Consider the following 12,015-nt stretch of genomic DNA (forward strand, 5'->3'; position numbering starts at 1 on the left):
CTTTCTGACTTCAGATTCCTATTGCTTCCAACACTAGGGAAGCAACGACCTCACACATGACTTAAGGTGGAAAGAGACTTTCACTATGTATAGACTTCATGTTTCTTAGAGAATATTATTTAGAAAAGGATAGGTGAGGGGAGGTCATGACTAACATTTTATCCTTGCATCTCACGTTCTGAAATCTTTAAAGTGTTTTTTTGTGCCCCCAAGCTGGCTCAAAATTGCATTTCTGAAAGCAGTTTTGCTGGTTTTAGCTTTACTTGAGTTGTGAGCACTTTGAAAATCCAAAGCCTAATCTTTAAGAAAAAGTACTTTAAAAATATAATGGTCTTGCACGCTGAACATTTGCAAGTTTGGTTTGTTTGTGACAACTTCAAGATTTACGACTAATTATCCCATTAACCATTTGCCAAATGTTTCTGAGTCGTTGGGATGCATTTTACCAGCTGTTGATAATAAGAATTTGTGAAGTTTTTCTGGCCAGTCTTCAGAAAACAAGCCTATGATCAATGTATATCTTTCTCTGAAACTAGGATCTCATCGTTAGAGTTTCTTCTCTGCTGATCGGGTATTGAACACACAATAGTGGAGACACCGGTGCCCTGAATTTGTGGGCTTTGGTATTTATAAAGTCGTAAGGTTATTCTCCATAAAAGGAGAGGTAAAGACAAGCATTTTTTTAAGATTGAATTTTAGTGCTTTTTAAAATAATTTTACTTATTTGGCCATGCTGGATCTTTGTTGCTTCATGAGGTTTCTCTCTCATTGCTGCGAGCAGGGCTATTCTCTAGCTGCAGGGCATGTGCTTCTCATTGCAATGGCTTCTCCTGCTTTGGAGCGCGGGCTCTGGGGGCGTGGTCTTCAGTAACTGCAGCTTGTGCACTCAGCAGTTGCGGCCCCTGGACTCTAGAGCACAAGCTCAGTAGTTGTGGGGCACAGGATTAGCTGCTCCACGGTATATGGGATCTTCCTCCACCCGTGATCAAACCTGTGTCTCCTGCTTTGGCAAGTGGCTTCTTTACCACCGAATCACCAGGGAAGCCCAAGACAAGCATTTCTGAGGTGAGCCAGGGACATCAGAAAGCTTGCACTTTGTAGAAAAGAGGAGTGCAAGGCACAGAGAAAGACATTTCTAGGCTTTGTATCAAGGGCAGAAAGAGGAGACTTTGAGCAAAGCGTGTGTGTGTACACACATATGCATATGTGCGTAATTTTTGGGTTTGTTTTAAGCATCACAGAAAGACCTTGCCACCCTTTTATTCCTGAAACTGGTATAGGATATCGACTGCTAATTAGCTCCTTTTTTATTTCCACATAGAATATTTAGGGTGACAAAGAGTCATAAAGTGTTTAGTATTACCATGAAAAGAATAGCCTAACACTCAGGAGCCACCACTATCCTTTTTAAACAAGACAAGTCTCCTGTAGGTTTCTGGAAAAGAAGAAATCCCCAGTCCAGAATCACTGAAATTAGAACACGACATCAAATTCTAGCATTCCAAGCTAAGGCTGATTCCAATATAACTTATTCCAATATTATAGAAAAGTGGTTTGTGAGTCGACTCTAACATTTGAGATTTGTTTCAATCATAAAAATGAGAAATTAACTAAGGAGCCAACAATGGATGTCATCTCATGTGACATAAATTTTGACTTAAATAAAACAAATGTAATCAGTGTGGCTACACCCCCATCACTTCATCTTTACATAGTTGAAAAAGTTAGAAAAGTAATTCACATGAACAGAGTTTCTATATTTTTTCAGCTAAAAGTTTTTCTAATGTTTTCCTTTAAATGACCTCTTAATTTTTTTTCTCCCTATTTCCCTGAAGCTCCAGACTCCTTGTACCCTTAGAGCATGCAGAACGTGTAGACACACTTGTGTTTTTCTCCTTTGGACTGTTTTGCCATACCAGAAACACTTTCTATTTCTGGGGTCTTATTTCTAGAGATATCCACGAATAGAGAGATCTGCAAATAGTGTACTGTGCCTCTGCTCAGTTCGGGGAAGTCTCCCTAATTTAGGCTCTGAATTACAAGGCGTTTACAGGCAAGGTCAGTGCTTACTAAGCCTTCTCCCTGGTACCATGGGGGCAGGGGGACCGAAATGGCACCTGTGTGCACAGGAAAAGGCAAATATGTGTGTGTGTGTGTGGGGGCACATCTAAAACAACATCTCCAGCCCCTGCTGTCACCAGCCCTGCCTTATTTTTTTCCAATGACAACTTGCGTACTGTTTGTCTTTCCCGTTAGAACTAAGGCTCCGTAAAAGTAGGGCAGTACTCTGTTTTGTGAATCCTCCTATCCCTAGCATCTAGACCAGTGCCTAGCACATAATAGGGGGCTCAATCTTTCTATGGTGAATGATGGGTTTTGAGTTTTCCATTTCTCAATGACATGCTCTCTGAAAATTACAATAGGAGGGAAGCCGGAGAAGACAGACAGACACCATATATGGGATAAAGATAGATCAATTCACAGTGTGGAGAAGCAGGCCAGATGTGTCATCATGACTCAGAATACCTCCATTTAAATATTGTTAGCTCTGAACAAAATAACGTTTGTATAGCCTTTTATAGTAAACACATACATACGTTAAATTATTAGATTCCTCTAAAATATCCTATTAAATGGTGCTAATTTTTTTTTTAATGGCTACAGTATTGACCTTGTTTGTGGTAGGACTGTGTCTGCTTTTATTTTTATTTTGAGGGAAAGGAATGGTATTACAGATGCCAGGAGATGTTTAGAACCCGCGTGTGCCACGGGGATTGACTACTACTGAGTTTGCATGTGGACATTTGGAGTTTTCTGATACTTTTTTTTATTGTGATAGTCAAGTCTGATAGTCATTACTCCTTCTTCCCTGCCCATGCTGGTGTTACTTACCTAGAGAATAGAAAAGACAGACAGGGTTTGTTAGATGCCTTCAGGGAAACCACAAATCTTATTTGATTGCACTAGTGGGTAGTGGCATCTTAAAACTATTTTATTGGCCATGTTGAAGTGTCAAGAACATTTAAGTCAAGACCAGGAGAGTGGTGCTGACTGGGGGACAAATTTGAGTTTGTTTTTCTTTTTGTGAAAATCATCCTTAATTTTGAGTAACTGGGGTTATGCAGAACTCTAACATAGCCCCCAAGATTTCCACACTCTGGTGTACACACATCTTATCCTAGTGATCTAATCGAACATTGATGGAGGTGCTGCTCTGAAAAGATTATTGTAGCTGTAATTAAGGTCCTAAATAGTTGACCTGAAGATAGGGAAATTATCTTGAGTGAATCTGACCTAATCAGACAAACCCTTAGAAAGGGACTGGACACTTCCTCAAGATCAAGAGTCAAGCCATGAAAGGGATTCGACCTGGGGGAGCTTCTCCTTTGCAGGCTTTGAAGATGGGGGGTAGGCATTGTGGGCATTGTGGCAAGAAATGGAAGTGGCCTGGCTGCTAGTGGCTGAAAGTGGCCCCTGACTGATGGCCAGCCAGGAAGTGGGGACCTCAGTCCTTTAACCACAAGGAACTGAATTCTGCCACAGCCATCTGTACTTGGAAGCAGACCGCAGGCTCCAGATGAGAACATCACCTGACTACATCTGGCGAGACCGTGAGCAGAGAAAACATAGGCCAGGGCTGAACTCCTGACCTACAGAACCACTTGTTCTTAAACTGGTTCTTTCAAGCCTCTGTGTTGACAGTCGTTTATTATATAAGCAATAGGAAACTAATACAGCGGGAAATCTCATTCGGATTCAATCTGTAAAAAAAAACAAAAAAAACAAAAACCTAAACTTAAAAAAATGAAATGCAGTTTGCTTTTTGAAGGAAAATACTTCTTTTATGTCCATGTCACCAACATACACGACAGCCTATGGAATCAAGCTTAGGCTTGATTGCCTTGCTCTGTTGAGTCCTGGCTAAATGAGTAGATTGAAAATTTGGGTAATTAGTAATCATATGTTTATAAATTAATGGGTAGCTCCCAAGTATGAGAGGAGCCCTAAAATAGTTTCCGCCAAATGCTTTATCTATTCTTGGAACAATCTTATTCATGCATTATCACTTGCTTGGCAATCCTTTCTTCATAGACAGGACAGAGATTTGTTTCTGCTTTCCTCCTGTCTGAAGACTGTAGTTACTGAATTAGAGTTGGAATTCATAGTTTTAAAAAAGATAAATAAATAAAGTGCTTAAAGTTCCCAGGACTCCTGGTTTCACATAAAGAGGGAGTCTTTGATGAAGATCACGATATCCACAGACATTTTTCTATAAAGACAGATTTTAAAGTGGGTTTGGGCAAATGAGGTCTCTTTGCTGAGACGTGAGTGAAGCATGTTTATGCAGGAGGTGGTCTAAGTGCTGTCCGCATGCTCCTGCAAGTGGCCCTTTTGAAAGCCAGCCCCGGATGCATTTGCGGGCTGGCTGTCTTTAGGATGAATGACAGCTCAGTCCTAGGAAAGCAGACGCCTGCTCCCTGGGCCACCTCCGCCACCGCCTTGCATGCCGCATGGGGCTGCCCTCCCGGCAGGAGAGTGTGTTTGTCCTGCCGGCCGGGGGGACTGCGGTTTGGCCTTTCTGTTTACAAGAGAGAGAGGAGAGCAGCCTGTGTCCTCCAGCTGCTGTGAAAACAGTGTTGGAAAACCAGAGCGAAGTTTCCACTCAAGGACTCAGCCTGGAAAACACCCACCGAACTGACAAACTTTCCTTAATGAAAGACCATCTGGGTTAAAACACAGCCCAGCGGGCCAGAACCCAGATGACAGGAAGAACATAATGAGAATAGTTGTTGTTTAGCAAACTTTCCGAGTGGGATTTCCATGTTTTAAGTTGGCAGAGGGCCCGATGGTGGAAAACAGGAAACTGGAAAGCAGTGTGTACATTTTGTAGTGAAGACTGGAGCGGTGGGATCAATGTGCATTTTGGTTCAGACCCCCATCTCTGAAGGTCTCCCGGCAAAGTGAAATAGGTCTGGATCTGGCTTGGTATGACCTAAAATATGGGGAGCGGTTCACTGTGTCCTGGGCTTCCCTGGTTGCTCAGAGGGTAAAGAATCCACCTGCATTGTAGGAGAACTGGCTTTGATCCCTGGAGTAGGAAGATCTCCTGGAGAAGGGAATAGCAACCCACTCCAATATTCTTGCCTGGAGAATTGCATGGACAGAGGAGCCTGGTGGGCTATAGTCCTTGTGGGTGGCAAAGAGTTGGACATGACTGAGTGACTAACACTATTTACCATGTCCGAGGAATCAGGCTAGATTCTCAGTGGAACACTTGTGAAAAAACATACCACTATCTCAGCTTTCATGGGACCTTGTACTCTCCTGGGGGAGCTAGAAAATACCAGTGATTTTCAATTGGAATTTAAGCGTAGTAATTGGACACTGTAACCTTCTCATTAGAAATTCTGCTGTGATACGGAAGAAACTCACCAGGTGTAGTGATACAGAAAGTGCTAGCGGCAGGCAGTGGGGGAAGTACAGTGACAGTAAAATGTGATTTTTTTTTTTTGGTGCCTCTTAGGAGAGGTGGCATCTAAGCAGAGTCAGGAATTCAGGATAAATCAGCTTATGAAGAGTCAGGGGAAGAATATTCCTGATGGGAGTAGTTAGGAAGCAAAACCTGAGTTAGGAAGGAGCTTGGGGTCATTGGAGACATCCAAGGAGGCTGGCATGACTGGGACGGTGATCACTAGGAGGGTGTCACCAGGTGAGGGTGGGGAGGTAATCTGGGCTTGCTTGCACAAGGTCTTTAAGGAGGTTTTGTTTTAGTGGCAAGGGAGCCACTGAAAGTTATATAGCAGGGGATGTATCCATGCTCTGTTGTGCATTGAGTAAAATCTCTCTGTTTACCTTTTTGGAGAGTGGACGGAAAGGAGCAGGGCTGGGCAGGAAGGCCAGTGTGGCAGCTCTTTCTGCCATCCAGGAGAGCAGTGATGGTGACAGGGAAGTGACCGTAGAGGTGTCAGAGGCAGCTGGATTGGAGCAGGACTTGGGAATGGATTGCATCTTGAAAGCAAGGAATGGGGAGAGGGAAGTGGGGAAGGACCAGAACGACCCCCAGGTCATCCTTCCCTTTCTTCCTTTGTCCTGTCATTTTCCTCTAAGTTACCATCACAGGAAAAATGAGAAAGAGCCTGTGAGACAGTTGCTTTGCTCAGTTAAGGCCAGAAGCTAGTGATCTGGAATTCTGTGCAGAGCGCCTTGAAGCCTCTAGACATTGGTACAGAATGTTGGCCCACCATGAATTAATAACATACCTAAGCTATCCTAGACAGGAAACCAGTTATTTACACCACGGGGGTCTCTCCATTACAGCTTTGCTACCTTGTCGCCAGGATCTACAAGCTTCACACTGAAGATTGGTCCCAGGGCATTACTGAAAACACCTGCGTTAGCCCATGGGGCTGGTGGGGGCAGGGGACGGGGGAAGGAGGGAAATACTGTGAAGCAGATGAGACTTCCCTCGTGGCTCAGACGGTAAGCAGTGTACCTGCAATGCAGGAGACCCTGGTTTGATCCCTGGGTTGGGAAGATCCCCTGGAGAAGGAAATGGCAACCCACTCCAGTATTCTTGCCTGGAAAATCCCTGGACAGAGGAGCTTGGCGGACTACAGTTCATGGGGTCGCAAAGAGTTGAATAGGACTGAGACACTTTCACTTTCAGACATAGAATGAAACAGTTTGGTTAAATGGGAATTTATTTTCTAGCTTTTGTATGTAACTCATGAAAGGTCCAATGGTCCAAATAAATGTGGTTTTATATGTATGTTCCCCTGGCACTGTGTTCTGTTACAGAGCTTTGGAAAGATGAAGAGAGTCCCTTTATCCATTCAAATGTAGAGATTAAAGATAAAAATCTGGAATATTCTGTGGTGGAGATTATGCATTTAGTGTTAACCATGTGTTGCCTGGTCTAGTTTTTAAACTGTGAAGGGGAGCTATCTTTGTCATGTTTCTATTATTCCGTTTTTCATTATCTGTTTACCAGGATGGTCTGAGGGCTTCCACTGGCTAGAGTAGTTTCTCTCCCTCTCTCTCTTTTAATATTCTTTAAGCAGCAGACTAAGTTCTAGAACTTTTAGAACTGCCTTATCTGCCGTATCATAACTGCGCCCCATCCCCCCCCTTATCATAGAAATATTCCATTGTAATCAGTAATGAAGACAAACTTGGTGGATGGGGCTCATGGAGACTAAATGATCCCATTTGATTTTTAACCCAACATAGTAATGCCTTCCTCCTGGGCTGAGGGCCTGGGGGACAGTGGCATGAGATGGGAGAACAGTCATGTCTCTTGGAGTCATTTGCACAGGGTCCATGCTGAGGTCTGCTGGTTACCAGCAGTGGAACTAAGGAAGTCACCTGGCAGCTTTGGTCTTTTGTTCCATCACGTGGAACGTGGTGATCACCACACCAGTCCCGCTTCCGTCACAGATTGGAGCGAGAGCTCACAGGAGAGGGGAAGTCAGGCGTGAAGTGGCTGGGTCATTGCACAGCGCTCTGTCACCATCTCCGGGTGTTAGTGTTATTTCTAGACCAGTCGTGGGAGTGTTGGGTAGACCCCAAACCAAACCCAGCCTTTCTAGAGTCTTTTTCCTGTTGTTAATCACTGCTTTGCTTTCAAACATGTTACCAGTGGGTCAAAACTAAAAGTGAATCATTGTAGCCACAGCACATTTGAAGAAAGATGAACCTTTCTGGGATGTCCTGGGAATGTTTAGTTTATCGTTCCTATATATATCATCCAGAGGAGGAAATCTCCCCCTTGCCACACCACCACATCCTGGGACAGACAACCCAGCCAACCCAGTCTGTTTCTTTTCCCTCGTTAGTTTAGATAAATTGCAATTTTTTTTTTTTTCCAAGGAGAAACTTCCATAAGTTATTTTTATATAGTTGAATGTGACCTCTAGATTCTCTTTTTGGGTCTTAGCATTTGCATTAAAATTCCAAAGGGGTGATGTACTGGCTGAAGGAAGCTGACAGATAGGGATGGAAAAAAGTCATTAACTCATTACTCAGTTTTTATTTTGTAACCGCTTAGAATAAGTGTATGTGTAAAAGGCGAGTGTAATGATGTGGTTTTAGCTGGAGCCAGATTTAGTCGTTCAGAAACAAGTAAGCTAAGGGTTGCCAGACACTGACACGTCATTGGGCCTCATATATGGTTGTCAAAGCTGGCAACGCTCCCCATGAAGTAAGGTATAATGTACCTACACCTTTCATCAGCAGAGAGGCTCCAAACATCATGGGACAGAGTAGATACTGGGTATGTATTCCATCTCCATCATCCAGATACTCCTTTAAAGATCCTAGATACTGAGTTAAGGCAACTTCACTGTTAAAAGTACTGTGTCAGGAATTCTTTTCCTTGAAATGATACGTTATCAGCTCTATGTCCTCATTAACTCTTTAGTTAAGTGCCTAGATTATGTATAGCTCTCCTTAGGGAGCTCTTTGTTGAAGAAAGAAAACCTAGTGACTGGCTTCACTGTTTGGATTCTTAAATTTGTCTTCTTTATTATGTATCTACCAGGCCACTGGTCTTGAATGTTGAGATGTTTACATGGATCTCAGACCCTCTCATCTGATCCTCCATGCAACCAAGGCCAGTCAATGATTGACCCCAAAACTGAAGGACTAACCAGTGTTGCATTTCATGCAAAGACTATTTTCGCCTTCTGTCCTCTGCTCCTTGCTGCTTCTGTGTGTTTCCTTGGTGTCAGGTTTATAGACTTAAAATGGCTTGTGGTTTACTGTGAGCCTCACCTCGTCTTTACCTCTCAAGTTAAGAACTTCACATGTCCGCATCGGGCAATTTCTTTTCCCACTAGCACTTTCTTTTACTACTTTGCCATACTGAAGGGGCACTTGATATGACCATCTATCTGAGAAATCTCAGGATTAAGAGTTATATTAAGTGTGCATTAAACCTTCATGTACTGTGTAACAATGAGTTATATGAGTGACCGAAAGATTCTTATGACAGTGCCCAGGGATACAAATACTAGGACCTCAATATCTAGGGCCAGCCTTCCTTCAGGGGTCAGACCTGGGATCCAGTGCCCTGACATCACCTTTTTTGATGTATCTCCTCATCCAAGAGGCACCCTGTCCTCCTCTTCTTACCTCCACCAAGATCTTGCATCAGCTCCCTTTTCCTGCCAGCCCTTCTGCTCCTACTGTGCTATTTCAGGGTTGTCTCCCATTTGAATTTGTTAAACAAACTTATACTTATTTAAACCTTCCCCGAAGTATAAACTGACATCAAGCACCAAATCCTGTTTTTAGATTTCATACAAATGGAATCATACTGTACATATCTTTTCTGTCTGGCTACTGTAACTCAGCATGGTGTCTGTGAGATTCACCCACAAAGTTGTGTCTATCTGGGGTTCACTGTGTGTTCTTGTTGAGCAGTGTTCCACTGTATGAATATACCACAGTGTGTTTACCCACTAATACTTGGATGAACATTCTAGTTCTTTCCAATTTGGGGCTATTTGTGAATAAAGTTTGTATAACTATATATATGTATATATGTAGATAGATAGATGTAAACACTTATTTCTGTTTGACTGTACAGCCATAAGAGGATTGCTGCTGCTAAGTCACTTCAGTCGTGTCCGACTCTGTGCGACCCCATCTCTGGGATTCTCCAGGCAAGAACACTGGAGTGGGTTGCCATTTCCTTCTCCAATGCATAAAAGTGAAAAGTGAAAGTGAAGCCGCTCAGTCATGGCCGACTCTTCGCGACCCCATGGACTGCAGCCTACCAGGCTCCTCTGTCCATGGGATTTTCCAGGCAAGAGTACTGGAGTAGGGTGCCATTTAGTAGGTTATTCACATGAGATTTTTAATGGGAGAGATTGAATTTGATATTGAGAATTATGCTTTATAGTAAGCCTGATGGGGTATCTTTTTCCATGAGTTGAAAAATAGCTCTAATACAGGTCTGACTACTTTTTTGCTTGATACTCTTAGAGAAACTTTATTCCTCCAAGTTACCAGGGCCATTTTGAACATGAATTTAGATTTGTTTGTGTGGTTTTTTTTTTTTTTTTTTAACCCTAAGATCACTTCTTTACACTCATGTTACTATTTTTCTATCAATAGATTAGCCCTTTTTCTTTTCCAGCATTCAGATTATTTTTTAAAAATAACAACATGTGAGTTCAGGGTCACCACTGTCAGAATCTTTCTTGTAAAATTACTACTGGCTTGACATTGAACTACAGATGACAAGTTTGCCAAGTTATATGAGGTAAAAGTAAAGTGAGGAGGTTAATTTTTCAAGTGGATGTATTTGGGCAGCAGGCATTTATGGAGCACTCTGTGAAGCCATCACTCTATCAAGTACCCAAAAATATAGCCATTATTTGCAAGGAACTGACAGTTTGGTAGTGGGGAGCAGAAAAGGAAACCCGTGTATTTAATGTCCTTTAAATATTGCTTTGCATGTTAGAGGGGAGAATGGGACGGTGGGAGGGGATGGAGGCGGGGAGGGTGGTAACATGGGAGCATGGATATAGGGCATCTGAGTCAGGCTGAGACTCAGAGAGGGCTTCCGAGAGGAGTAGATTTTGAAAGAAGAGAAAAATTTGGATATTTTGGGGAGGTAGGGTGGGGTCAAGGACTTGTATTCCAGGCAAAGGGACCGAATAGCATATTTAAAGAAATGGAGGCATGAGATAGTGTTATCCACCTAGTATCCAGTTTAGGGGATAAAACGTATTCTGTTCCATTGGTGGTGCTCCTGCTGTATACATTTCTGCATTTCTGAGTGCCTCTTTTGTAATGACTTTCAGAGATAATTTTCAAACTCCACCAGAAAATCACTCTCGATACTTTATAGCTTTGACCCAAATGATATTCCTCAGCTGGGTCCTCACCAGATTTGTCTCTGGAACGCTTTTCACTCATTCCAAAGCAATACAGTCTGTCTTCAGAAGGTTTAAGATGTACCACTATTGACGACATTTAAGCGGTTGTGTGTGCCTTAGAACTCAGAAATCAATTCCAGAAGGCCAGCTATGTGCAAAAAGCACTTATTGGAATACGTCTGTAACCTCTTAAGGTTGAAGTTCAGTTTCAGCTTTTAACCAAGTTTCTATTTTAGAGATTTTATGTCAAAATTGGATCATTTTGTATGATGAGAAATAGTGGATATGCCTTATGCCAAGCCCAAGTGCTTCTGGAGGAAGAAATGTATTCTTGTAACATTATAACTAGCCCTGGATTTGGCAAAACTGGCTTGTAGACCATGGAATCAAGGGTCATCTGGGAGACAGCATTGAGAAATGAAAGCCACATCCTGGTGATAATTGTCTGTGATATCTGCCAAATTGGGGTAACAGAAAGGCAGGTCTGTGAAGCCATGGAACAGATGGGGAAAGACAGGGGAGGATAACAGAACAGAGGGTTCAAGAAGGCAGGAGGTGGAGTCTGGACAGTCAAAGAAGCTGACCAGCTCAGACAACAATCAGTTAAATAGCCTTGCCTCCAGCTGTGTCTTTTGAGTTGGCCTTTTCTTAGTTCAGTGATTCCTGTGACATGTGAGCAAAAATAAACCAAAACCCTCCCCACTGTCAATGTGGATCTGATCTGTTATCTCTCGTGTATTTAGTTAATCAATCCTAGTTACTTTTGAAGATGGGAATCGTTTTATGGCCCAGTGAGTTGGGAGAGGGAAGGAAGAGTGATCAACTTTTTATCTTATGTCAAGACTTTATATTTAATGAGGGGCTAAACAACTGGAGCTGGTCTACACTGGTCTAAAAACTTACTTAAGGTCCTGTTGGGTCTACTTCATTTATTTTCACTGTTCCAATAGCTCATGTGAGTTATGACTTTATCTTGGCTTAAACAGAGCCATCTCTACCACGTGCTTCAGAGTAATTAGATTCAAAAAGCTGTTTCTGCTCATGTCTCCCCACACCCCGACCCCCCAGCCCAAATGCATTTATAGACTTTTCCCTTTAAGGTGTAAAGGCCCCATCTTAAACTAGCATA

At 42.7% G+C, this 12,015-nt stretch overlaps 1 protein-coding gene across 1 annotated transcript in view; it reads left to right on the top strand.

Moving 5' to 3' along the window:
• Nucleotides 1–12,015, top strand: part of EXT1 (exostosin glycosyltransferase 1) — a 308,571-nt gene that overhangs the window by 127,233 nt on the left and 169,323 nt on the right. The gene's annotated exons all lie outside the window — the stretch shown is intronic.

Source organism: Cervus elaphus, chromosome 21, assembly GCF_910594005.1.
Source record: "Cervus elaphus chromosome 21, mCerEla1.1, whole genome shotgun sequence".
In the NCBI taxonomy this organism is placed as follows: Eukaryota; Metazoa; Chordata; class Mammalia; order Artiodactyla; family Cervidae; genus Cervus; species Cervus elaphus.